Below are 24,490 nucleotides of genomic sequence, written 5' to 3'. Positions count from 1 at the left end.
AAATCTACCCGAACGCAAAAGAAGCCTTTGTGCCATTACGCTTCCAACAACTACCTTCACCATCTTCCCAGGAGCTTAAACACACAAAAGCTGCGTGGAAGCTCCCTACGGTTTCATCCGTGATGCCTTCGCTTACCGGATCTCTTCTAAGCTCAAGTAACAAGGTCATCTCCTCCTCAAATTCATGTAGTCAAGGGAGGGCATCTACCTTTAAAGTCATCCATCCCTAGCTTCTTACTCAAAAGGGGCGATCAGCAAGACCCAAAAATCTGTGCCCGGACCTCCAACAGGGAAAGCCTGTGAGTTGTTCACATCAGGAAAAGGGCCCGTGCTTGCCATCGCACAGCGCCCCAGTTCCTGCTTTCCAGAAGCTCCGACCCGAAGGCCCACTTTACAACTGCAAGCATTCCTTCTGCTCTTGCGCCTCTCCCACATTCCCAGACAGTTCTATTCACATGTAAACTCGTGTGTTCACATCATAAGCAGAAGCCGTGCTCAAGCGAATTGGGAGGCAGGGAGGCAGGGAGAAGGGAAGATTGATATGGGCCAGGCAGGCAGTGAGGGACTAGAGGGAGCGCTAGGAAGATATGAACTTTGGTGCGGGTTTGCTCTCCAGGGCACGTTCCTGCTTCACAAGCTCAACTCAACAAATATTGTCGATGAGACAATTGATGAGAGGAGGAGGGACTGAGGTAAGAGAAATTGAAAAGACATCTGAGTTGACAGTGTGGCATAATATTATTTTTTAAAGTAAAAATTTATTTGTCAAGAAATATACAAATATAATTAAGTATAATACAAAGAACTATTAATTCACGCATTCTGTACAGTTTCTAAGTTTCTTTCATATTCTTAAAGCATTCACAGGCTATTCGGGTTATTATCATTCTCTCAACAGGTTCTTACCATGATTTAAGAATCATTCAACTTCATGATGCCTTAAGAATTCCTAAGATGCCCTTCCTCTCCCTTCCCCCTATACTCCAGTTTTTCAGAAATCCTGCTGGATGTTTTCTTGTTTGCTTCCCCATGCTGTTGCTCGATTTGGAAGATTTCATTTTCTAGCTGTACAATTGTCCAGTCGATCTCATAATTTTTACTGACGAGACCCAAGCCGACTCCATTTCTCTTAATTTAGATCCAGCAGTGAGTTGCATGTTCTTCCTCTGCCACTTCAAATCCTGAATATGTTTTCTTAATTTCTTCAGTTCCTTCTGGGCTTGTTCAATCATATGAACTAGATTTTCATTATATACTTTCCAGGCATTGCAAGCATGCTGTGACATCAACTCAAGGTTTTCAATGTGAACTGCCTGATGCTCCAGTTGGGCCATGGAATTGTTTACACATTCCTGCCATGCAGTGATATCATTCTTCTGCTCAGAAGAAGGAGCTGAAAGTTCATATCGTTTCATGCTAAGCAATTCTAAGCAATAGCTGTTGTCCGACAGCCAATCTTTCAAATTCATTTCTCATGTCAGTCTCAAAGGCTGAGTAATCTGGGGCTGGTAGGTATAATGACGGCCTATTTAAAATCAGCCGGAGTCAGGAATTCAATATTTATTGAAGTGAAGAGGTGAATAAAGATTGCAATAGCAATATGGGCAAGAAAGATTGCTATAGCAATATGGGCAGCTGCGACAGGAAGCCAGCTAACAGAGAGCGATCTGAGCTGAGCAAACCGTTGCAATAGCAATGCCAAAAGTCTCTCCTTCCCCTTCCTTTTCCACTCCCCTGCCTCCACCCACCAAAATCGTCATTTCCTATACAACACATCAGGACTTGCACAAAGAGTGGGCAGGGGCCATTCTTTCTCCAAGCTTATATATTAATAGAGTATGGTCCAATTACTATTTAGCCTCATGTGCTTGGGACCTCAGTGCATCAACTCAAGCCTCAGCCCATTACAAGTAGGTAGCTCAGATAGTTCTTGGTAGGCCGGTACCTATGTGTTTCTTCCTCTATCAAGGCAGCAGCAGCCTCCCGCACACCCGGAGCTTTGTAACCCTGATCGAAGTAAGACAGGGATCCACCACCTCCTCAGCACTTAGACCGATACTGCCATCCTGCAGGTAATGTAATATTCTCTTCTCTAAAATAAAAAGTTCTCTGGGAGCAGGTTTCTTGGGGGGCTTCTGGAGGCAGCCTTAGTTATTAAAGTCCAAATCCTTTATTGTCTCCTTCAAAATAGCCCGGTTAGTTTTTTTAAGGCCCATCTCTCTTCTTGGTTCTGAGAGCTCTTGCCGCTAGTCCTTTGTCTCTTCCAGCTTCAGCCTCTGGCTCCCTCCAAATCCAAAGTCTCCAGCCAGCACAAAGGTGGAAGTCGGAATGAATCTAACTCTGTCTCCAAGAGTGGACTTGTGGGCTTCTGTGACTTTGTGAATCTTCTCCACTGAATCCTGACTTGTGAATTTCCCCAAAGTCAATCTCTAGTTGAGCCTCCTAGCTTATATGCGCTCTCTAAAGGTGTGAACTCTAATGTGTGAACTCTCTTAAAGGTATGAACTAAGTATATAAACATTATCTCTATCAATTCCAGTGACAACACCTTGTTTCAAGTTCTGGCCCATAACAGTCTGGGACATTGATAATACCTTGTTCAATTAGTGGAAGAGAAAGATGTGAGAGTAAAAGATCATGAGATCAGTTTTAGGCATGGTATTTAAGATATTATTTAAGGAACTGCTACATTCACTAGAGCGGGCAGATAGATAAGATAGGTAGATGGAAATGAGAGACTGGAGGTCAGGAGAGAGATTAAGTTTTGTATAAGAAAGTTTAGAAGTCACCTCCATTGGGATGATCGATGAAGGAAGGGAACCCTCATTCCTCAGAGTTTATAAAATAGGACAAGACACGAAGTTTTTGTCTAAGGTCCTCACTCTGACTCTCCCACACTCGGTTTGGATGACTATCCAGAACGAAAACAGGTGAGACAATTTGAAGGATTTGGCGAGAGATGAGAATGAGACTTTCTGCTTCCGGAGATAAGGACCAATTAATTTTTTATTTTTATTATTTTTTTTTTTTATGAGTGGGTTCCTCCTGGCGCACTGAGGGAGCTGATATTGACTAGAAAGGGGGGGAAAAAAACAGGCAGCTAGAAAATAGCCATTCAGATTGCTCCTTAAACAAAGAAAAAGGAGGTGCAAAAGCATTTATTCAGGTATCAGCAGAGACCCCGAAGAGAGAAAAACGTGGCACGGAAAACAAAGGGGCAGTTGAAGGTTCCCTTTGAATCAAATGACAGGCAGCATGTAGTAAGATATGGTATCGGGAGATGCTGGGGTCGGGGAAAGATAGATAGAGGTTAGGGATTCGAATTCTTATTATGAAGGTTCTCTGTTCATTCGAGGAAGGGGATGATGGTATTTAGGGGGAGAGACTGGAGTCTAGGAGAGGATCAGCTAGATAGGTCGTGACTAGTGGTGCCTGTAGGAAGACAAGTGAGATCAGTTCAAGGAACAGGCTAGTGATGAATCCAATGGATTGACAGAAGAAACTAAGAAAAGCATGGGAACATTGCAACTGGAGACTGTAGTACAGAAGAGGAAAACATCTTAACAGGCTTCCCTGGTGGTCTAGTGGTTAGGATTCGGCGCTCTCACCGCCGCGGCCCGGGTTCGATTCCCGGTCAGGGAAAGTTGTTTTAAGTTCAAAACTCAAGAATTTGAGAGCGTTCTTTGCAACTGCTAACCCCCTGTTGCCTTCCTCAATTGCTTCACTTCCCCTAGCCACGTCGTCCAGACTTAGAAAGAAAAACCAACAATAGAAATAAATGACAAAAACTTCTTAAGGATCTCTCACACTCCAAATTAGTTCTTTAGATGCCTAGGGACAAAGTCCCTCCCTCACTCACTGTCAATCTCTATCCTCGGTAAAGTAATCGCAGGGCGTAGAGATAGAAGTGACAAAAACTAGTGGAAGAGAGTGGGGATAATAATGGTCATGAACAGAAAATGCGACTCTTCATAGAGCAGCAAGCGGTCCAAAAGCACAGAAAGGACTTGTGTTAAAAAGCTACCGTTGCATGGGCCGGGAATCGAACCCGGGCCTCCCGCGTGGCAGGCGAGAATTCTACCACTGAACCACCCATGCAAGATACTCCAAACACCACATTTGGTTCACTGACGTCTCTGATCTTCCTGAACAAATGCTTGTTAATCGTGTCCCAGACCCAAAAGTTGACTATGATCTCACCCTAACCTAAAACTTATTTCTCTAGATTTCATAGCCCGCCTTCTTCCTAAACTTCCCTCATCTTCCTTTCCTCCTATCTACTCCATTCTCCTACTTTTCTTCTCTCTTCTCACCTTCCTTCTCCTCTTCCTCCTTTTCTCCATTCTCTTGCGCCTTCTTTTCATTTTCTTGCTCCCTCTCCTTTCTCTAATCCTTTTTTTCTTCCATGTTCTTACTGACTTCTACATCATTACTTGAGGGAAAGTCTTATGATTTCCCCTGAAAGTCTGTGTCTGAAGCTATAATGTTGAGCCTTCATTAAAGGTGCACTTTGCTCCTCCACACACCTTTCCTCCATCCGCAAGAGGCTTGGTAGAGGCTATCTCTGAAGGCCTAGGAACTGGGGAGAAGAGATCAGTATAGGTGGAGTCAGGGGCTCAGGCAAGTCGTTCTCTCTTCTTCCGGTAGCTCTCAAGGCTGTCAAATGCCTTCAATGAGGACAAACATGGAATCACAGTCAGCTACCTCACTGGTGGTAAATTCTTCATCTCGTGAAGGCTACAAGTCAAAACTAAAGTGGAGGGAGTGTTGGAGCATGATTTTTTATTTGCAGGTGATTGTGCACTCGATGCAGCCTCAGAAACTGAGGTGCAACAAAGCACGGATCAACTCTCTGTTGCTTGTGCTAAGTTAGGCCTAATAATTAACACCAAGAAAACACAGGCCCTCCATCAGCCAGCAGCACGGCATCCATATGTGGAACTATCAGTTACAGTAAACGCCTTTGAACATTGAGAATAAGTTATGGATAAGTTCTCTCACCTTAGCAGTATACTTCCCAGGGATGTCCACATTGATAATGAGATTGACACAAGCATTGCCAGAGCTAGCTCAGTGTTTGTGAAACTCTGAAGGAAAGTGTGGGAGAGGAGAGGTATTAGGCTGATTACCAAACTGAATGTCTATAAAGCCGTTATGAGAACACAACTCCGTTGTTCCAATGTCAAATGTACACTGGCCAAAAGCATGATTTTATAGAGAACTCACACAGGGCAAGCACTCACAAGGCGACCAGAAAAAAAAAAAAAAAAAAAAAAAAGCGATACAAGGACACTTTCAAGGTCTCGCTTAAGAACCTCCCAGCATGGCGTGTCCTCATCAAACAATGAGAAAAGCAGAATTCAATTGGCCCAAAAGACACGTGACATAGGAAATTCAGAAAAGATTCCCCAGCTGTGCATATGGACTATTTGTGTCCGACCTGTGGCAGAACACTCTGATGCACAGTGATATCATTTTGGTCCTCTTCAACAACGAAGAACAACAAGCGGTCAACTGAGTAACCAATCGCCTCTCAGCCAGCCGCAGAATTTTGGTATCAGACTAAGAAGCTTAAAAGGGAATTGTCAGAAGTGGGATTCGAACCCACGCCTCCAGGGGAGACTGCGACCTGAACGCAGCGTCTTAGACCGCTCGGCCATCCTGACTCGCGCTAACATTTTTTTCCCTCTATTATGGGAATGGGAGTCACAATACCACTGTTTCACACAGTTCACCTAGCTAGTTCCTTACACGCGCTCTAACTTCTCCCTCTCCCATCAGTGCTAAGAAAATTCAAATGTCCATAAACACTCTTCCACAACCCTGCTCCCCTCTCCATATCAACACGGAAACCCATAGACTCGCGCCACTACAAACCTCCCTCACTTGCTTCGACTCCTCCCGTTCCTCTTGTTCCGGGCATCGCCAACTCCCTGGTCTTCTCCAACTGCGCCCCCACCCCCTTGCCTCTGTCTCTGTGCGGAATACGCCCGCTCAGCCCCGAGACCATTCTTCTAGGACCTCCCTTTTCCCAACAAGCAGGTCCCCCGCACCTGCTGGAAGCCAAGCACTGGCTCTCAGGACACCGGAGCTGAGGATGCAAAAAGGGCAGATCAAAGAAGGAAAAAAAGAACAAACGGAGACTTGCTCTCTCATGTAGCGTTCTGGGGCCCGACTTCACCTGATACACATTTCCAAAGCAGGGACGCCTCTAAGAAGGCACCGGCTTAGGCGTGACCATTAAGGAATGAGTTGAACAAGCGTCACGTTGCCTGTGAGGCCTGCGAGCCAAAGCTTAGAGTGCGCGTGACCCTGAAGCTCTGAGGGGATTTTACACCCGAGGTGAGGATGCTGCGAAAGGCCATTCCCAAATCAATGGAGGGTTGACGGGTAAGGATGGGCTTGGCAAGGAACGAGGGACCAGATCAATATTTCAGGGGAAGTAAAGACATAGCTCTCCTCCCTCGCCCTTTGTACCCTTGCTCCTGCGGCTCCTCCCCCTCCTCTTTTCTCGCCCCCCTTTTAACTTGTCCCAGAGGGTGGCTCCCTTTCTATCAATAGCAATTCCCAGTTTTTTCCACCCAGAGGATATGTTGAAAGGAAGGCTGTTTTACCCTAGTAGTTTCGAATGTGCTTAATTTTTTTTTCAATCGCATTGATAGCTCTATTTCGATATCTTTGGCTTCGTTGGAAAGATACTGGATTTAATTTTATGGATTCAAAAATGCTCTCCCGACTTTCAGAGAGCTCAGACCCAGAAGCAGACACATACGCTATGGTGAAGAATTTCTTCTTTTGAAAATGAGCCTCTTTAATTGTGACAGTGTTTGTGGAGGAATAAGGAGAGACGACAGGTGTGGTGACTGCGTGGGTAGCTTGTGAGGTGAAGAGAGAGAGCTACAGTGTGGTTGGAGTCAGGCAGACTGGAAGGGAAGGTGGAAGGGCAAGTGCGAGATGGCTGTATGCCCTAAAAAGGCCCAGAGCAGAGACTGGCGGGTACGAACGAAGTGTCTGGCGGTATGTACTTGAGGTACAGGCTGAGACACTTTAACATCTTTCTTGTTGGTATATTGGTCAGTATCCCCGCCTGTCACGCAGGAGGCCGGGGTTGGATTCTCCGACCCGGAGGGCAAGTTATCTATTTTCCGCGATGCCTTTTCAATTTGAGGCGACCAAAATCTGGCCAAACGCAAAAGAACCCTTTGTGCCATTAAGCTGCCAAAAACCACCTTCAACAACTTCCCAAGAACGCAAGTTTCTTGAATGCTCCCTACCGTTTCACCCGTGATGCGTTTGCCCCCTTCCAAGCTCAAGTAACGAAAGTCATCTCCTCCTCAAATTCATGTAGTCGATGGAGGGCATCTACCTTTAAAGTCATCCATCCCTAGCTTCTTACTCAAAAGGGGCGACCAACAAGACCCAAAAATCTGTGCCCAACATTCAACAGGGCAAGACTGTGAGTCGTTCACATCAGGAAAAGGGCCCGTGCTTGCCATCACACAGCGCCCCAGTTCCTGCCTTCCAGAAGCTCCGACCCGAAGGCCCACTTTACAACTGCAAGCACTCCTGCTCTTGCGCCTCGCCCACATCCCCAGACAGTTCTATTCAAGTAAACTCGTATGTTCACATCATAAGCAGAAGCCGGGCTCAAGCGAATTAGGAGGCAGGGAGGCAGGGAGGCAGGGAGAAGGGAGGATTGATATGGGCCAGGAAGGCAGTGAGGGACCAGAGGGAGCAATTGGAAGATATGAACTTTGGTGCGGGTTTGGTGCCCCCGGCGCGTTCCTGCTTCACAAGGTCCCTCAATTAGACCGCACGATTTGCTGGGCTGCAGGAAAGAGCGTGTGCCGAGATCACACAGCTAGTTTGTCTGTAGCAAAAAAAGGTACGGGTCTACCGGTACCTTGAAGCTAGGACCAGAGGCTTGGGACAACTTGACCGGGAGAGGTGTGGCAGAACTGGAGCAGCAACAGATTTACGTGAATGGCTGGAGCCAGGTTGGGTCTGAAGACTGTAGGGAAGGAGAGCGGCTGCCAGAGGGTCTAAAGAAGTTCTAGGCTGGCCTCAGTTTGGTGTGGAGCCGCGCACAGATTAGTTAGTAAGTGCCGGTGCAGGAACACAAGACTCTGGTGCCGGCCCTAATTGGCCAGTCTGCAGAAAAGCTACATTGTCTGTCACTAAAGACGAACAGAGGAAGTCTAGTTACCCCCTGCGTTGGTGGTATAGTGGTGAGCATAGCTGCCTTCCAAGCAGTTGACCCGGGTTCGATTCCCGGCCAACGCAGTCGTTAATTCTGATCTTGCCACGTTGCTGAAGGATTCGAAGGTTTTCTGCGTTCGCCATGCCTCTTAATAATATCTCTCTTCCAATAAATAATCCCCTACATCTCTCTCGCAGTTGCGTTGATTGCTGAGTCTCGATTCCAAAACTCCACTCCAACCAAAATGGAGTGCTTACTATGTGTTAGATATGGTTCCTTTTTCTGTCGCTTCCAACTCTTCGTGATCTCATTTGGGATTTTCTGGGTAAAGATACCGTAATGGTTCCTTCAGGTATGGTGAGATCTTAAGGTATGGTCTTAAAGAGCTGCGTCTCTGGTAGATAAACAGAAAAAGCTTTTATTCTGGAGGCGACTAAGGATCTGGGGCTTATCCATCAGGATATTCCTTCCAAAGATGAGATCCAAGTGAAACCATGCCTGTCCATTTTCTGGCATTTTTATCCATCTCTTCCAGGAACATTTCGGCAGGGGGTCGAAGCTATTACAACAGTCTTGTTTGAGATGGTGAGAATTTGTCCTGGGGGTGATAGCACTGGACGTAAATGGGAAATTTTAGGAAGATAGAAAAGACTAGAATCGACAAATATTGGTTATTAGAAGTAGGGTGAGAAGAGTGGGGGCCGAGGTAAGAGAAACTGAAAAGTCTAGGGAAACATCTGGGTTGACAGCCTGGGACATTGGTGACAGGCACCCTGTCTAATTAGTGGAAGAGAAAGATGTGAGAGTAAAAGATCATGAGATCAGTTTTAGGCATGACATTTAAGGTATTTAAGGAACTGCTACATCCACTAGGGCGGGCAGATAGATAAGATAGGTAGATGGAAATGAGAGACTGGAGGTCAAGAGAGAGATTAAGTGTTGTATAAGAAAATCTAGAAGTCATCTCCACTGGGATGATCGATGAAGAAAGGGACCCCTCACTCCTCAGAGTTTATAAAATGGGACAAGACACTAAGTTTTTGTCTAAGGTCCTCACTCTGACTTTCTCATACTCGATTTGGATGAGTATTTATGCACGCTCCAGAATGAAAGCAGGTGAGACAATTTGGAGGATTTGGAGAGAGATTCTCTTATACTCAAGAACATCCATGAAAAGGAGACTCCCTGCTTCCGGAGACCAGGACCAATTAGTAAATTAATCAATTTATGTGTTCCTATTGGCACACGGATGGAGCTGATATTGACTAGAAAAGCAAAAAAAGAGGCAGCCAAGAAGAGCCATTCAGATTGTTCCTTATCCAAAGGAAGAGGAAGTGCAAAGGCATTCATTCAGGTATCAGCAAAGACCCCAAAGAGGGAAAAGCGCGGCACGGAAACAAAGGGGCAGCTGAAGATTCCCTAGGAATCAAAGGATAGACGGCATGTAGTAAGATATGGAATCGGGAGATATTGGGGTCGGGAAAAGATAGGTAGAGGTTAGGGATTCGAATTCTTATTACGAAGGTTCTCTGTTCATTCGAGGAAGGGGGTGGTGGTATTTAGGGGAGAAAACTCGAATGTGGGAGAGTAGCAGCTGGATAGGTCGGCGTGACTGGTGGTGATAATAGAAAGACAAGTGAAATTAGTCCAAGGAACAGTCTAGAAATGAATCCAATGGGTTGCTGGAAGAAATTAAGATGTGTGAACAATGCAAACGGTGATTAAGCTTATCGGCTTCCCTGGTCTAGTGGTTAGGATTCGGCAGCGGACCAGGTTCGATTCCCGGTCAGGGAAGGTTGTTTTAAACTCTTCGCTAATCAAAAATTGAGTCAGTTCTTTCCTCTTTCTACGGGTTATCTGCAACCGCTACTCCTTATTCCCTTTCTCAGTTGCTTCAATTCCCCTAGCCACGTCGTCCAGAGTTAGAAAGCAAAAGCAGAGGAAGAAGTGATTTAACTCCCAGTCCAGTCCTAATGTCTAGCTGGACAACTAGGGGAACGAAAAACAACTTTTGGCAGAAACCTAGTTCTTTAGGTGCCTAGGGAGGAAGTCCCCTCTCCCCTCCCTCCCCACTCCCCCCACTGTCAATCTCTGGTCTCAATAAAGTAGTAGCAGGGCGTAGAGATAGATAGAAGTAACAAGAGCTAGCAGAAGAGAATGGAGATAATGGTCATGAACAGGAAATGCGAGCAGTAAGCGTCCTGTGGTAGCGGTCCAAAAGCACAAAGATAGGACTTGAATTTTAAAAAAATAAATAAATAAGTCAGTTTGCATGGGCCGGGAATCGAACCCGGGCCTCCCGCGTGGCAGGCGAGAATTCTACCACTGAACCACCCATGCAATATGTGTTAAGTGTTATGTATGTTCGCTGACGTCTCTGATCTTCCTGCACAAATACTTGTTAATCATAGCCCTAACCTAAAACCTATTCTAGACTTCATACCCCGCCTCCTTCCTAAAGTTGGTTCATCTTCCTTTCCCTCTATGTATTCTTCCATTCTCCTACTTCTTTCTTCTCCCCATCTTCCCTCTCCTCTCTTTTCCTCCATTTTCTTGCTCCTTCTCCTTCCTCTAATCCTTTTTCTTTTCTTCCACGTTCTCCTACTGACTTCCACACCACTAACTGAAGGAAAGTCCTACGATTGCCCTGAAAGTCTGTATCTGGAGCTATATTGTTGGACCTTTTCAAATAACCCCGCCTTCATTAAAGATGTTCCTCCATACACCCTTCCTCCACCTACAAGAAGCTTAGAGGAGGCTGCCTAGGTTTTGGGGAGAAGAGATCGGTATAGATGGATCCGGGACCCTGGCAAGTCCTTCTCTCTTCTTCCCGTAGCATTCAGGCTGCCAAATGCTTTCGATGAGGCAAACATGGAATCACAGTCAGCCAACCCACTGGTGGTAAATTCTTCATCTCGTGAAGTCTACAAGACAAAACTAAAGTGGAGGGAGCGTTGGAGCATGATTTTTTGTTTGCAGGTGACTGCACTCAATGCAGCTTCAGAAGCTGAGATGCAACAAAGCACGGATCAATCCTCGGCTGCTTATTCTAATTTTTGCCTAATAATTAACACCAAGAAAACACAGGCCCTCCATCAGCCAGCAGCACGGCATCCATAGGTGGAACCATCAACTGATGGTTAAGGTAAATTGTGGATAAGTTCTCTCACCTTCGCAGTATACTTCTCAGGGATGTCCACATTGCTAATGAGATTGACACAAGCATTGCCAGAGCTAGCTCAGTGTTTGGGAAGCTCCGAAGGAAAGTGTGGGAGAGAAAAGGTATTAGGCTGATTACCAAACTGAATGTCTACAAGAGCCGTTGTGAGAACACAACTCTGTTGTTCGAATGTCAAATGTACACTGGCCAAAAGCATGATTTTATAGAGAACTCACACAAGGCAAGCAAGCGCTCACAAGGCGGCCTGAAAAAAAGCGATAGAAAGACACTCTCAAGATCTCGTTTAAAAACTTCAGAATATATTGTACTAGTCCTGTGGGACCTCCCAGCATGGCGTGTCCTCATCAGACAAGGAGCGGTGCTGTGCTGTAAGAGCAAAGCAGAATTCAATTGGCCCAAAAGAAACGTGAGATAGGCAAATTCAGAGAAGCTTCCCCAACTGTCCATATGGACTATTTGTGTCCGACTTGTGGCAGAACACTCCGAGCTCGAATTGGTCTGATGAGACAGTCGCACACAGTGAAATTCGACTCTAACACAGTGATGTTCTTTTGGACTTCAATAACGAAGAACAACAACCCGCCAACTAACTAAATAACTAAGTAACCAACCGTCTCCCAGCCAGCCGCAGAATTTTGGTTTCAGACTAAGCAGCTTAAAAAAAAAAAAAAGTTGTCAGAAGTGGGATTCGAACCCACGCCTCCAGGGGAGACTGCGACCTGAACGCAGCGCCTTAGACCACTCGGCCATCCTGACTCACGCTAACACAGCCTTCCCTCCTTTATGGGAATGGGAGTCACAACAACACCACTGTTTCACACTCTTCAGTTCATCTACCTAGCTTCTTACACGCCCTCTTAGGCTTCTCCCTCCCGCAGCGCTGTCTATGAAAACACATGTCCAGAAACACTCTTCCATGTCCCTGCTTGCCTCTCCACGACAACGCGGAAACCCATAGACCCGCGCCACTACAAACTTCCCTCACTTGCCTCGACTCCTCCCCTTCCTCTTGTTCCCGGCCACGCCAGCTCCCTGATCTCCTCCAACTGCGCCCCCACCGCCTTGCCTCTGTCTCTTTGAGGATACCCGCGCTCAGCCCCGAGACCGTTCTTCTAGGGCCTCCCTCTTCCCAACAAGCAGGTCCCCCGCACCTCCTAGAAGCCAAGCACTGGCTCTCGCGATACCGGAGCTGAGGATACAAATAGAGAGCAGATCAAAGAAGGAAAAAAAGAAAAAACGGAGACTTGCTCTCACGCCGCGTTCTGGGGAAAGCCGACTTCACCTGATACATATTTCCAAAGCAGGAACAGGCGTTCTTGTTCTAAGAAGGCACCGGCTTAGGCGTGACTAGGACCCATCGAGGAATGGTTGTGCAAGAGTCACGTCTCCTGTGAGGCCTGCGAGCCAAAGCTTAGACTGCGCGTGACCTTGAAGCTCTGAGGGGATTTCCACTCGAGGAGAGGCGAAAGGCCATTCCCAAATCAATGGAGGGTTAACGGGTAAGGATAGGCTTGGCAAGGAACGAGAGACCAGATCAGTATTTCAAGGGAAGTAAAGATTGTCCAGGCGGGAAGAGACTGACTTAAAGGGGCAGCCGAATGCTCTCCCGTCTCGCCCCAACACCCACCTGCCCATCGCCCACCTCCCTCCCGGCGCAGCACCCTGACAGCACCGCTCTTTCTCGGACACATCTCCCCTCCCAAGCCCTTTGTAACCTTCCTCCTGCGGAATCTCCCCCTCCTCTTTTCTCGCCCCCCTTTTAACTTGTTCCAGAGGCTGGCTCCCTTTTATCAATAGCAATTCCCAGTTTTTTCCACCCAGAGGATGTGAAAGGAAGGCTGTTTTACCGTAGTTGTTTCGAATATGCTTTTTTTTTTTTCTCCAATCACATTGATAGCTCTATTTCGATATCTTTGGTTTCGTTGGAAAGGTATTGCATTTAATTTTATGGACTCGAAAATGCTCTCCCGACTTTCAGAGAGCTGAGACCCATGGGGAGACAGACACACACGCTATGGCGAAGAATTTCTTCTTTTGTAAATGAGCCTCTTTAATTGTGGAAGTGTTTGTGGAGGAATAAGGAGACAGGTGTGGTGACTGCGTGGGTAGCTTGTGACGAGAAGCAAGAGAGCTAGAGTGTGGTTGGAGTAAGGTAGACCGCAGAGATAGGGAAGGCGGAAGGGGGCTTCAAGGTATTTTATGAAAATGGGAAGAGGCTGTATCCTTTAAAAAGGCCCAGAGGAGAGACTGGTGGGAACGAGAAAAGTATCTGGGAGAAGCTAGTTGAGGCTTCAAGCTGAGATAGTTGGACATCTTCCTCGTTAGTATAGTGGTCGGTATCCCGCCTGTCACGCGGGAGGCCGGGTTTCGATTACCCTGTCGGGGAGGACAAGACAATTACTTTAACGCACCACCTCGGCTCTTTGGGGCGCCCAAAATCTGGCCAACTCAAAAGAAGCCTTTGTGCCATTAGGCTGCCAAAATCCACTTTCAACAACTACCCAGGAGCTAAACACACGCAAGCTACTTGGAAGCTTCCTGCTTTTTCACCCGTGATGCGTTTGCTCAGGTAACCTAGACTGCTCCAAGTTCATTGTAGCCTAGGCCGAAGCGCTCCCAGCAGAAATGAGACCCGGTTTGCTATCTCCCATAATTCTCGGCTTCGAGGACCTCCGATTCAAATGTCAAATTTACAGCCGCATGCTCTGTCCCTCAGATTGCGCCTTGCCACATCCCCAGATACTTAATTCTACTTACACGCTAATTTGGGTGGACACAAGCATAACCAGAACTCCCGGGAGCAACAGAACTCCGAGGCAGGGGGAGGGGAGGTTTGAATGGTGGCGGCAGACCATGGAGAATTAGGAAAGGGTGGGGGGACACTTGGGAACCAAGAGCTTTGGCAACTAAATTCAGCATAGTTCCCGAATTGGTATTGTGGTGGTCCTGGACTTTGGCCGACTACAGGTCATATTCCTCGAGCGTATTCTTGCTTCATATTCCCTAGTACTCCAACAAGAGTAGGCAGGTTTTAGCTGGACTGTGGGAGGATTGTATGCTGAGTTCTCTTTTCCATTAGGCACACCATTGGCTTTAGTGACGCTCTCAGCTGCCGCAGAGAAACGCCCGCATCTATAGTTCGGGATGATACCCAGAAGCTAGGAGACCAACCTTGGCACTACTTGACCTTGTGAGATGTAGCTGAGCTGTGGTAGCAAAAGCCTTCCAAAAATGGCGAGCGCTATGTAGGGTCTGAAGTCTGCGGGCATGGAGCGCGGCTGGCATGGAGCTCGGCTGCCAGGGAGCTTAAAGGAGTTCTAGGATGACCTTTGTTGTGACGAGAGAACAGGCTAGCAAGAGCAGATGCGGGAAGCAGGGCTTTGTGCTGACCACAGCTGACCTATCTGTAGGGGTGCTACCGGGGATCTCACTGTACCTTGGCAGAGGGAAAATTACCGGACGGTAGCATTGGTGGTAAAGTGGTGAGCGTAACTGCCTCCCATGCAATTGACTCGGCTTCGATTCCCAGCCAACGCAACTTTCTCTTTCTCTTCTCTTGCTTCATTGAATCCTACTCAGAGTATTCTCTGAGTATTCTACTCAGACTCTTCTGCGCTCCTTCTCCTCCTCGTTTAACTCCTTTGGAGCTTTCTTAGTATGCTCCCCAGACCCCATCTATCAGTATCTATCTTTCATCTTCCTAGTTGTGGGATTGGATGCAGCATCTCAAAGACAAACCTTATGGGAGCCCCTAATATGTGCAAAGTGTGCTTCCCCCTCCCCCCCCCTTGCGTCTGACTCTTCATGACTCCAATTTGGATTTTCTTGGCAAAACTACTGGAGTGGTTACTACTTCCCTCTCCAAGGGCAAACCATAGTCTTAGAAGGCTATATCTTTGGTAGCCAAAGAGAAGCTTTAGCTTTAGTACACAGGAACTTTTATGCTGGAGAGGAGCAAGGATCTGACTCTTACCCATCATGACGTTCCTTCCAAAAATCGAGCTCCAAGCTGGCCTGTCCATCCTTTAGCATCCCTGTCCGGCTTCTCCTGTAATGTCTGGACAGAGGTTCCCGATGCAGAGGCGGACCAGACCATTTAGCGGAATGGCTCAAGTGTAGGAGGGGTGCGACTGAATCGGTAGGCCTGGTTGGTAGTGACAATAGAAAAGTAAATGAGACCAGTCCGGAAAAGAAGTCCAGAAGAGAGAGTGAGTCCAGAAGTAATAGAACTGTATCCCCTGATCTTTGTGGAGGATGGGCCACTTGGCCTGGAAAATGCCTAAAAATGATCCCCACCCACCTGCATCTCCCTTGAGAAAGCTACCTGGTTTCCTAAGGGAATCGCCCATCTCCAATTAATCTGGGAATCACTTTGGTCTGGGAAACAATCACCATCCTGTTACTGATTTGAAAATTAGCCCTTAATCGCTCCCTAGCCCCAAACCATAGAAAGCTAATAAAAAACGAGTCTGTATCCCAAACCTTTGCTATTTCCTATAAGGAGCTGACTCACAGAGTAGTTTCTGAGTGTAAACCCAAATTTGCAAAAAACTACCTTTGCTAATTCCCGAAAACCTGGAACACCGGCCTGGGAAACCCATCCAGGGATCCTCAAACTACAGCCTGCGGGCCAGATGCGGCAGCTGAGGACGCTTATCCCCCCCACTCAGCGCTATGAAGTTTATTTAAAGGCTCACAAAACAAAGGTTTTGTTTTTACTATAGTCCGGCCCTCCAACAGTCTGAGGGACAGTGAATTAGCCCCCTATTTAAAACATTTGAGGACCCTGAAAAAACTGAAGATATGTGAATGATGAATAAGGTCAGTATTATAGTGAGAAAACTGTCCTCTGTGGTTCCCTGGTGGTCTAGTGGTTAGGATTCGGCGCTCTCACCGCCGCGGCCCGGGTTCGATTCCCGGTCAGGGAAGTGTGTTTTTACCCAGTTCTCCTACGGGACCTATTGAATATAAAAGAGTGAACGTACTTTTCAGTTTCACTCCCCCTCTTTAGTTGCAAATTATGGCCTGGTTGCGCCCCTTAGATCAATTGCTAGAGCGGAATGAGAAATGGAAACAGTATAAAGAAACGCACCAGTTTCAAGCATCTTTTCAGACGGTGCAAACTATTCCCTTAGCAAATTGGTGAGTGAAATGCGGGGGCGAGGATAGGGAAGGCGTCCGGCATAGAAGGCTAGGAACAACAGAGAGCAACAACTTCTGCCAAAAGACTTGTTCTTTATGTGCCTAAGTAGGAGGCTTTTCTCCGCTGTCCGTGAAAGTTAAGAGACTGTAAGGATTCGGGATTGGCAAGTGAAGGTGGAGAAATTGGTCATGATGACTAAAAAAGTGCTCTTTCCTTGGAGATAGGAACTCCCTTGGCAAGGGGTCCTCCAAAATATGCGGATGCATGGGCCGGGAATCGAACCCGGGCCTCCCGCGTGGCAGGCGAGAATTCTACCACTGAACCACCCATGCAAGATTCTTATCGCTTTCCTCAGCAGCGCCTTTGACCTTCAATGACACATCGATTTCTAGGTTTTGCTCCAAAACAAAATTTAACATATCATGTGCCTACCCGAACCAACAGTTTTATCCCTATTACTTTCCTCACCCTAAACTTCCCTCTTCCTTTTCGTCTTCTTCCCCCCTACATACTCCTCTTATTGCCCCTCCCCATTCTCTTCCTCTAATTGCTTTCCCCCACCCTTACTCCTCTTTTTCCTGGTACTCCAACTGCTACACCACCTCAACGGGAAAAAGTCTTATGACTGGCCTAATCATCTAAAGCTATATTGTTGGGGTTTTTCAGAAGGTCTGTGTTCCATGTGTCCGCTTCTCTTCCAAACTACTCTCCAGTAAAAATGCAGCTTGGTTCTCAAACGGGCCATAGCCTCTCTCCACACACCCTTCATCCATCCACGGGAATTTATGTGGAGGCTCAAGCGAACTGAGAAAGTATTCATGTCGTTGGACTAAGGGGAATGAGCAAAGTTGTCTCCACTCTCTCATACACCACTGAGAAGAGCCAGAACGTTAGGAGACAGCAAAAAGAAACTTGATGTCAGAAGTGGGATTCGAACCCACGCCTCCAGGGGAGACTGCGACCTGAACGCAGCGCCTTAGACCACTCGGCCATCCTGACTTCTGTATCCACTTCTCCCCACTTCTATTTTGGTGGTAGGCATCTCAAGATTACCATTGTTCCAGACAATCTTCAGATGAAGAAATTTAAACTATTTCTTTTTTTTTTTTAAATTAAATAACTTTTTATTGACAGAACCCATGCCGGGGTAATTTTTTACAGCATTATCCCTTGCACTCACTTCTGTTCCGATTTTTCCCCTCCCTCTCTCCACCCCCTTCTTCAGATGGCAAGCAGTCTTCTACATGTTAAATAGGTTACAATATATCCTAGATACAATATATGTATGCAGAACCGGACAATTCTCTTGTTGCACAGGGAGAATTGGATTCAGAAGATATAAATAACCCGGGAAGAAAAACAAAAATGCAAGCAGAAACTATTTCTAGTCATAAAAAGATGCTCCAAATCATTGTTGATCAAAGAAATGTACATTAAGACAACTCTGAGATACCACTACACACCTCTCAGATTAGCTAAAATGACAGGAAAAGATAATGACGAATGTTGGAGGGGATGTAGGAAAACTGGGACACTGATACATTTTTCTTTCTAGATGTGATTTTTCTTGTGCAGCAAGATAACTATAAATATGTATACATATGTTGTATTTAACATATGCTTTAACATATTTAACATGTATTGGACTACCTGTCATCTAGGGGAGGGGGGAGGGGGAAGAATGGGAAAAGTTGGAACAGAAGGCTTTGCAAGAGTTAATGTTGAAAAATTATCCATGCATATGTTTTGTAGATAAAAGGCTATAATAATTTAAAAAGAAAGAGAAGAAAAAAAAGATTACCATCGTTTCACATTTAGTTCATCTAATCCAGCCCCTTTCATGTGCTCTAAGCTCTTCCTCCTGCATCTGTGCTAAGAAAGTCTACGTGTCCAGAACCGCCCTTCCACAACTGTGGGTTCCCACCCGCCACTCCAAACCCACACATACATCCTCAGTCTGGCACAGCAAACTACCTCACTTGTCTAAAGTCTTCCTGCACCTCTAGTGCATTGAATATCCCAAATCGTGACTTCCTCCAATTGCACTCTACCAGCTTTTCTCTGTCTCTTTCGGTAATACGTGTGTTCAGCCCAGAGACCATTCTTTAAGGGCCTCCCTTTTTCCATCAAGCAGGTCCCTGACAATTGCTGGGACCCAAGCAATTTCTGCAATACCGGCGCTGCAGATACAAGTGGAGAGCGGTTCATTTGGGGGGGGGGGGGGGGGGAGAAGGGGGAATGGAGACTTGCTCTTACGCAGTGTCCAGTCTCCCAGGGAAAACTGACTTTGCCTAATACACATTTCCAAAGCAGGAGAGCCTCTGTGAAGGCTGTGCCCTAGGTGTGAGCAGGACATACCAGGGAATGGTTGTGCAGCATCAAGTCGATTTGTGAGGCCTACAAGGCAAAGCAGACTAGGTGCGACCTAGAAGCTCTGAGGGGATTTTCAATCAAGGAGAGAGTGCTGGTAGAGACCATTCCAGAAACATTGGGGGCACCTGACAGGTAAGGATGGGGTTGGCAAGAAACAGGGACCAGGTCATCATTGCAGTGGAAATGAAAATTGTCCAAGAGGGAAGAGACCAGCTCAAAGAGGAAGTCAATGAGATCCCTGGATAAACAGCTCTCTCTCTTCTGACCCCATCATCCACCTGCCCATCGCTCTCCAACCTTCAGGCTCAGCTCCCAAAGAGCACCAGTCTTTTTCAAAAATATCTCTCCACCCACCTGCCCTCTGGAATCCCCTTCTCTTTCTTGGGTAGTCCCCTTTCTTCCTCCCCCTTTGATTATGTCACTTTCCCCAGGAATTCCTTCTTTGGTCGATAGTAACTCCCAGTTTCCTAGAGGATATCATGAGACTAAAACAATTTTACGCTAGTTTCCTGGAAGTGGTTTAAAAATTTTTTTGGGGGGGAGGGCATTTTTAAAAATATTTTACACATAAATACAAAATGAAAAAAAAAATGTCATGTCCACAGTTGACCATAAGAGAGGATTCAATACAAGACCTATTTCCATTTCAAGATAACCTATATAATAACAATATCTTCCTTCATTAGTCTTTTTGTGTATTTCTAAATCAACCAGCTCATGATTTACTACAACACAGCATTATTTCTTTCTGGATTCAACTACTGTTTCCCTTCATAGGATTCTTGAGATCACTTAGGGTATTTATAATAGTCAAAATGACTTGGTTGGTCCAGGTTATTATTAAAATAATGCTGCTGGGAGCCAAGATGGAAGAGTGAAGCCAGGAAGTTGCTTGACCTCTCTCCAATTTCCCTTGGAAACAACATGAAACCAAGATTCTGAAAAGATCCTGGAAGTTCAGAACATATAAAGAGAGAGATTGAAATAATTTTCCAGTTCAAGATAGTTTGGAAGGACTTCAAGAAAGTTCAGTCTCACTTGGTTAAAAGAGGAAAGCAACCCAGTGCAGCAGGTATACTGGCAAGCCAGCAGAAGATTCTTAACCACAGTAAATACCAACACCGGAGACTCTTCTATCAGGCTCAATAAAACACCAGCACAACAAACCAATGGGGCATTCAAAAAACAAATTGCCAGTTTGGAAAACCAGGCAATAACAGGTGGAATTATGTCAGGCTACCTCCAACCCCTGTGAGCAAATCCAGAACACTAGGTCTCTGTGCTGAAAGCCAAAGCTCAAAGTTGAACAATAAGGAAAAAGGAAATGAGAGAGAGAGAAAGAGAGAAAGAGAGAGAGAGAGAGAGAGAGAGAGAGAGAGAGAGAGAGAGAGAGAGAGAAGAAAGGAGGGAGGGAAGGAGGAAGGGAAGGAGGAAGGGAGGAAAGAAGAATTAGCCAAGTGGGAAAGGAGATATAAACGCTAACTGAAGAAAATCACATTTAAAAACTAAAATTGGGCAAATGGAAGCTAACAACTCTACAAGACATCGAGAATCAGTTAAACAAACTACAAAGAATGAAAAAAAAAAGAATAAAATGTAAAACACCTCAGTGGAAACACAACTAATCTGGAAAATAGATCCAGGAGAGACAAAAAATTATCGAACCGAAAGCCATGATTTAAAAAATAGCCTAGATGGTATCCTTCCAAAAATCATTAAAGAAAATTGTCTTAATATACTAGAGCCAGAGCTCAACTAGTCATTGAAAGAATCCATCGATCCTCTCTTGAAAGGGATCCTACAAGGAAAACTCCAAGAAACATTGTAGCTAGATTCTACAAGCTGCCAAAAACAAACAATTCATTTCTAATAGCTTTTTAGTAGAATGTCTGGGGTTCTCTAAGTATACCATCATATCATCTGCAAAGAGTAATAGTTTGGTTTCCTCATTGCCGACTCTAATTCCCTTAATCTCTTTCTCTACTCTTATTGCCGAGGCTAGCGAGAAACAATTCATATGGGGAGGAATCACAGTGAGGATTAACCCAGGATTTAGCAGTCTTTACAATAAGGGATCTTAAATCCTGGAATACCATATTCTTGAGAGCAAAGGAGCTTGAATTTCAAACAAAAACCAACTGCCGCAGGACAGAGCACAATCTTTCAGGAGAAGAGATTAACCTTCAGCAAAGTGGGGGAGTTTCAGTCATTTCTGATTTAAAAAAAAAAAAAAAAAAACCGAACTAAATGGAAAATGTGATCAAGAAAATTTGCTTCAAGAGAAGCAAAAAAAAAAAAAAAAAAAAAAAAGGTAAATGGAAAGGAAAGAAGTTATTTAAAGGTTAAACTGTTCACATGGGAAAGATACTTAAAACTCTTAAGAAGAGTATCTTTAAGGCAATTAGAAAGAGTATACCTAGACAAAGGGTCTGGATATAAATTGATTTTAATGTTATATAAAAGAGAGGGTGGAAAAACAACATTTCTATTACTGTATGAAATAGTCTCTAAGTTCTTCTCATTTCGCTCTTCATTATTTCGTGGAAGTCTCTCTAAAATAATTGACCTCATCTTTTTTCTTTTTTTTTTAAATAGAAAAATACTTTTCCATTATGAACATATACCACAATTTATTTAACCGTTCTCTAATTGTTGGACATCCCCAAAATTTTCAGTTCTTCGCCTTCACAAAGAGAACTGCTCTGAATATTTTAGAATAGGTAGATTATTTTCCATTTTCCCAAATCATCTTGGAAAACAAGACTTAATAATGGTATTGGTGGCTAATTTCTTAAAGCATATTGAAAGCTCTCAATATCCATGGTTTCCTTGTAATTTATTGAATTTCATTCTCTACCTTTAAAAACGTGATTCTGAGAAATTGTAATTCCGTAGGCTGCTAGAGACTTTCAGAGAGATGAAACACACTGAAACACAAAAGCACTAAAGCTCAGTTGAATTTCTTTTGGAAAAGAATCTCCTTAATTGTAGCCAAGGACAATCGTCTGTCCTGGATGACAATAGACAAAAGGTATGGTGACTGGCTGCGGAGAAGGCTTTCGGGTTGGACTGGACTAATTCGAATCAAACCGCAGTAGGAGGGTAGGAGGAAAAGAAAAAGGAAAGTCATAGGACTTGTTAAATTAGTCTAAAGAGAAGCTGATGAAGGAAGAGTAAAGCGTGTGCTCAAAACTACTTAAGGTTCCAAATGTAAATATCTGTATCTTTCCTCGTTAGTATAGTGGTCAGTATCCCCGCCTGTCACGCGGGAGGCCGGGGTTCGATTCCCCGACGGGGAGGAGAAAAATGTTTATTTGCGCAAACAAACTCTTTTCTTTTCGCTTTTTCGTCTGAAGGCGGCCAGAGAGTCATCTTCGCTAGGGCTCCTTCTTAGAAACTTCCTGCTATTTCATCCGTGATAGTTCAACAGTCGGCTCTTCTTCAATCTCAGGTACCCAAGGATATCACCGTCTCATATTCATTTTAGAATGTTTTTTCTTTCTTTTTTTCCCCTTTTCTAGTCAATATAAGCTGTATCAGTATGCCAGGAGTAATTCAGAGCTTGATTGGTCCTGATTCCCTGATACAGGGAGTTTTATGGGTTCCCCTCTTTCGCCATCAATCCTTCGCCTCCTCCCCAAAAGGAAGCACCAGCAAGAGAAAGGACTCTGTGTCCGACGAAAGCTGTGAGCCGTTCACAGTTGTCCTGGAGAGAGAAGCACCGGGGTTGCCATCGTCCAGCGCCCCCAGCCCCTGCTACGAGTAGCTCCGACCCAAATGCCAGTTTACAATCGCATGCGCTCTGATCTGCACGTTGCTCCAAGTCCACATCCTCAGACACTCAGTCCTACCCACAAGCAAACACTGATGGACACAACATAACCAGAATCCGGGCGCAAGATAACACAATGGTTTTGAAAGGACTACGAGAGCAAAAACAGAGCCATAAAGTATGGAGTGGGGTACTCGGGAAGCAAGAGCTCTGATAACCAAATCCAGCAAAGTTCACGAGCTACTCTCCGGGAGGTGGAGGGCTTAGGCCTACAACAAAAGAGACTTCGTGTGTGCTCTGTCTCCCGGACATGCTATCCTTTCATACCCGCTCGAACCAGCTGAAAGCTGGCGGGCACTGCGGGAGGGTTGTGGACCGAGCCTTATTTTCAGCAACCACGCTACTGACTGGCTATGTCTTTGACCCGCACTTTCAGCTGCAGCGGAGGAACTCCTGCCCTGTGGTATGGAGCGGTAGCCGGAAGGCAGGAGCAGATGCTTTGGAACAATCGGGAAGTAACTGAGTTAGTTGGGGCAGCAACAGCCTTCCAGAAAAAGCAAGAGACAAGTGGGTCTGAGGGCTTCAAGCAAGGACAGCGGCTGCCAGGGAACCAGAAAGAATTTTGGCCTGGGCTCTGTTCCTTTGCGGAATAAATGAGCGGGCCCCGGCCGGCAGATCCTCAAGGGAACTGCCCCTATTCTCATACGGAGCTGTGATGTTGGTGGTATGATGGCGAGCATATCTACCTTCCAAGTAATTGACTTGGGTTCGGTTCTGGGACCATGCAACTTTTTTTTTTTAAATAACTTTTTATTGATAGAACGCATGACAGGGTAATTTTTTACAGCATTATCCCTTGCATTCACTTCTGTTCCAATTTTTCCCCTCCCTCCCTCCACCCCTTCCCCCAGATGGCAAGCAGTCCTTTACATGTTGAATGGGTTACAGTATATCCTAGATACAATATATGTGTGCAGAACCGAACAGTTTTCTTGTTGCACAGGGAGAGTTGAATTCCAAAGGTATAAATAACCCGGGAAGAAAAACAAAAATGCAAGCAGTTTATATTCATCTCCCAGTGTTCTTTCTCTAGGTGTAGCTGTTTCTGTCCAAGATCAATTAAGGCTCTCTTTATCGAAGAGATCCACTTCCATCAGAATACATCCTCAAACAATATCGTTGTTGAGGTATATAAAGATCTCCTGGTTCTGCTCATTTCACGCAGCATCAGTTCATGTAAGTCTCGCCAGTCCTCTCTGTATTCATCCTGACCATGCAACTTTTAACCCAGTTCTCTTTTGCTACATTGCATGGCAGAGTATGAAGTATGAAAAGTGTAAAGACTCTTCTGCGTCAGCTCTCTGCCACGCTTTTGTCTTCATTCCTTCCCCTTTGGGGACCTATCGGTATGTTTCCTACCCCAGATCTACTAGGGAGCTTTCATGAATCTCCGACATCCCCTGCTTCTTTCCAGTTGTCAGGTTAGATGCTGCATCTCAAACCTCAAACTCACTTCACTTCACGTCAATTGAAGAACAATGGAGTTCCTAATATACTGGCGATATGGTCATTTTTCAGTTGTGTCTGACTCTTTGTGACCCCATTTAAGATTTTCTTGGAAAAGTCACTACAGTCATTTGTCATTTCCTTCTGCAAGGTATGATCTGAGAAAGCTGCATCTCTGGTAGACAAAGAGAAGCTTTAACTTTAGCTCATAGGAGCTTTTGTGTTGGAGGGGACCAAGGATCTGGACCTTTCTTCCAAAGATCGAAATCCCCCTGAAGCCACGTCTGTCCATTCTCTGGCATTCCTGTCCATGTC

The 24,490-nt window shown here is 45.5% G+C and overlaps 10 non-coding genes and 1 pseudogene across 10 annotated transcripts; 4 read left to right on the top strand and 7 right to left on the bottom strand.

Moving 5' to 3' along the window:
- Positions 1-991: 991 nt before the first annotated feature.
- On the bottom strand, positions 992-8,343 carry LOC127561653 (pre-mRNA-splicing factor SPF27-like; annotated as a pseudogene).
- Positions 3,571-3,642, top strand: TRNAE-CUC (transfer RNA glutamic acid (anticodon CUC)). The gene has a single exon. It is a non-coding gene; the product is annotated as a tRNA-Glu (tRNA).
- Positions 4,028-4,098, bottom strand: TRNAG-GCC (transfer RNA glycine (anticodon GCC)). The gene has a single exon. It is a non-coding gene; the product is annotated as a tRNA-Gly (tRNA).
- Positions 5,584-5,666, bottom strand: TRNAL-CAG (transfer RNA leucine (anticodon CAG)). The gene has a single exon. It is a non-coding gene; the product is annotated as a tRNA-Leu (tRNA).
- TRNAG-UCC (transfer RNA glycine (anticodon UCC)) lies at positions 8,212-8,283 on the top strand. The gene has a single exon. It is a non-coding gene; the product is annotated as a tRNA-Gly (tRNA).
- A 2,126-nt stretch (positions 8,344-10,469) lies between the features above and the next one.
- TRNAG-GCC (transfer RNA glycine (anticodon GCC)) lies at positions 10,470-10,540 on the bottom strand. Its single transcript has one exon. It is a non-coding gene; the product is annotated as a tRNA-Gly (tRNA).
- A 1,514-nt stretch (positions 10,541-12,054) lies between these two features.
- TRNAL-CAG (transfer RNA leucine (anticodon CAG)) lies at positions 12,055-12,137 on the bottom strand. Its single transcript has one exon. It is a non-coding gene; the product is annotated as a tRNA-Leu (tRNA).
- A 4,100-nt stretch (positions 12,138-16,237) lies between these two features.
- Positions 16,238-16,309, top strand: TRNAE-CUC (transfer RNA glutamic acid (anticodon CUC)). Its single transcript has one exon. It is a non-coding gene; the product is annotated as a tRNA-Glu (tRNA).
- Positions 16,310-16,785: 476 nt separating this feature from the next.
- On the bottom strand, positions 16,786-16,856 carry TRNAG-GCC (transfer RNA glycine (anticodon GCC)). Its single transcript has one exon. It is a non-coding gene; the product is annotated as a tRNA-Gly (tRNA).
- A 584-nt stretch (positions 16,857-17,440) lies between these two features.
- On the bottom strand, positions 17,441-17,523 carry TRNAL-CAG (transfer RNA leucine (anticodon CAG)). Its single transcript has one exon. It is a non-coding gene; the product is annotated as a tRNA-Leu (tRNA).
- Positions 17,524-22,124: 4,601 nt separating this feature from the next.
- On the top strand, positions 22,125-22,196 carry TRNAD-GUC (transfer RNA aspartic acid (anticodon GUC)). The gene has a single exon. It is a non-coding gene; the product is annotated as a tRNA-Asp (tRNA).
- The last annotated feature ends 2,294 nt before the right edge of the window (positions 22,197-24,490 follow it).

This window comes from Antechinus flavipes, chromosome 4 (genome assembly GCF_016432865.1).
Source record: "Antechinus flavipes isolate AdamAnt ecotype Samford, QLD, Australia chromosome 4, AdamAnt_v2, whole genome shotgun sequence".
NCBI lineage: Eukaryota > Metazoa > Chordata > Mammalia > Dasyuromorphia > Dasyuridae > Antechinus > Antechinus flavipes.
This window is presented reverse-complemented; position numbering and strand designations above follow the sequence as displayed.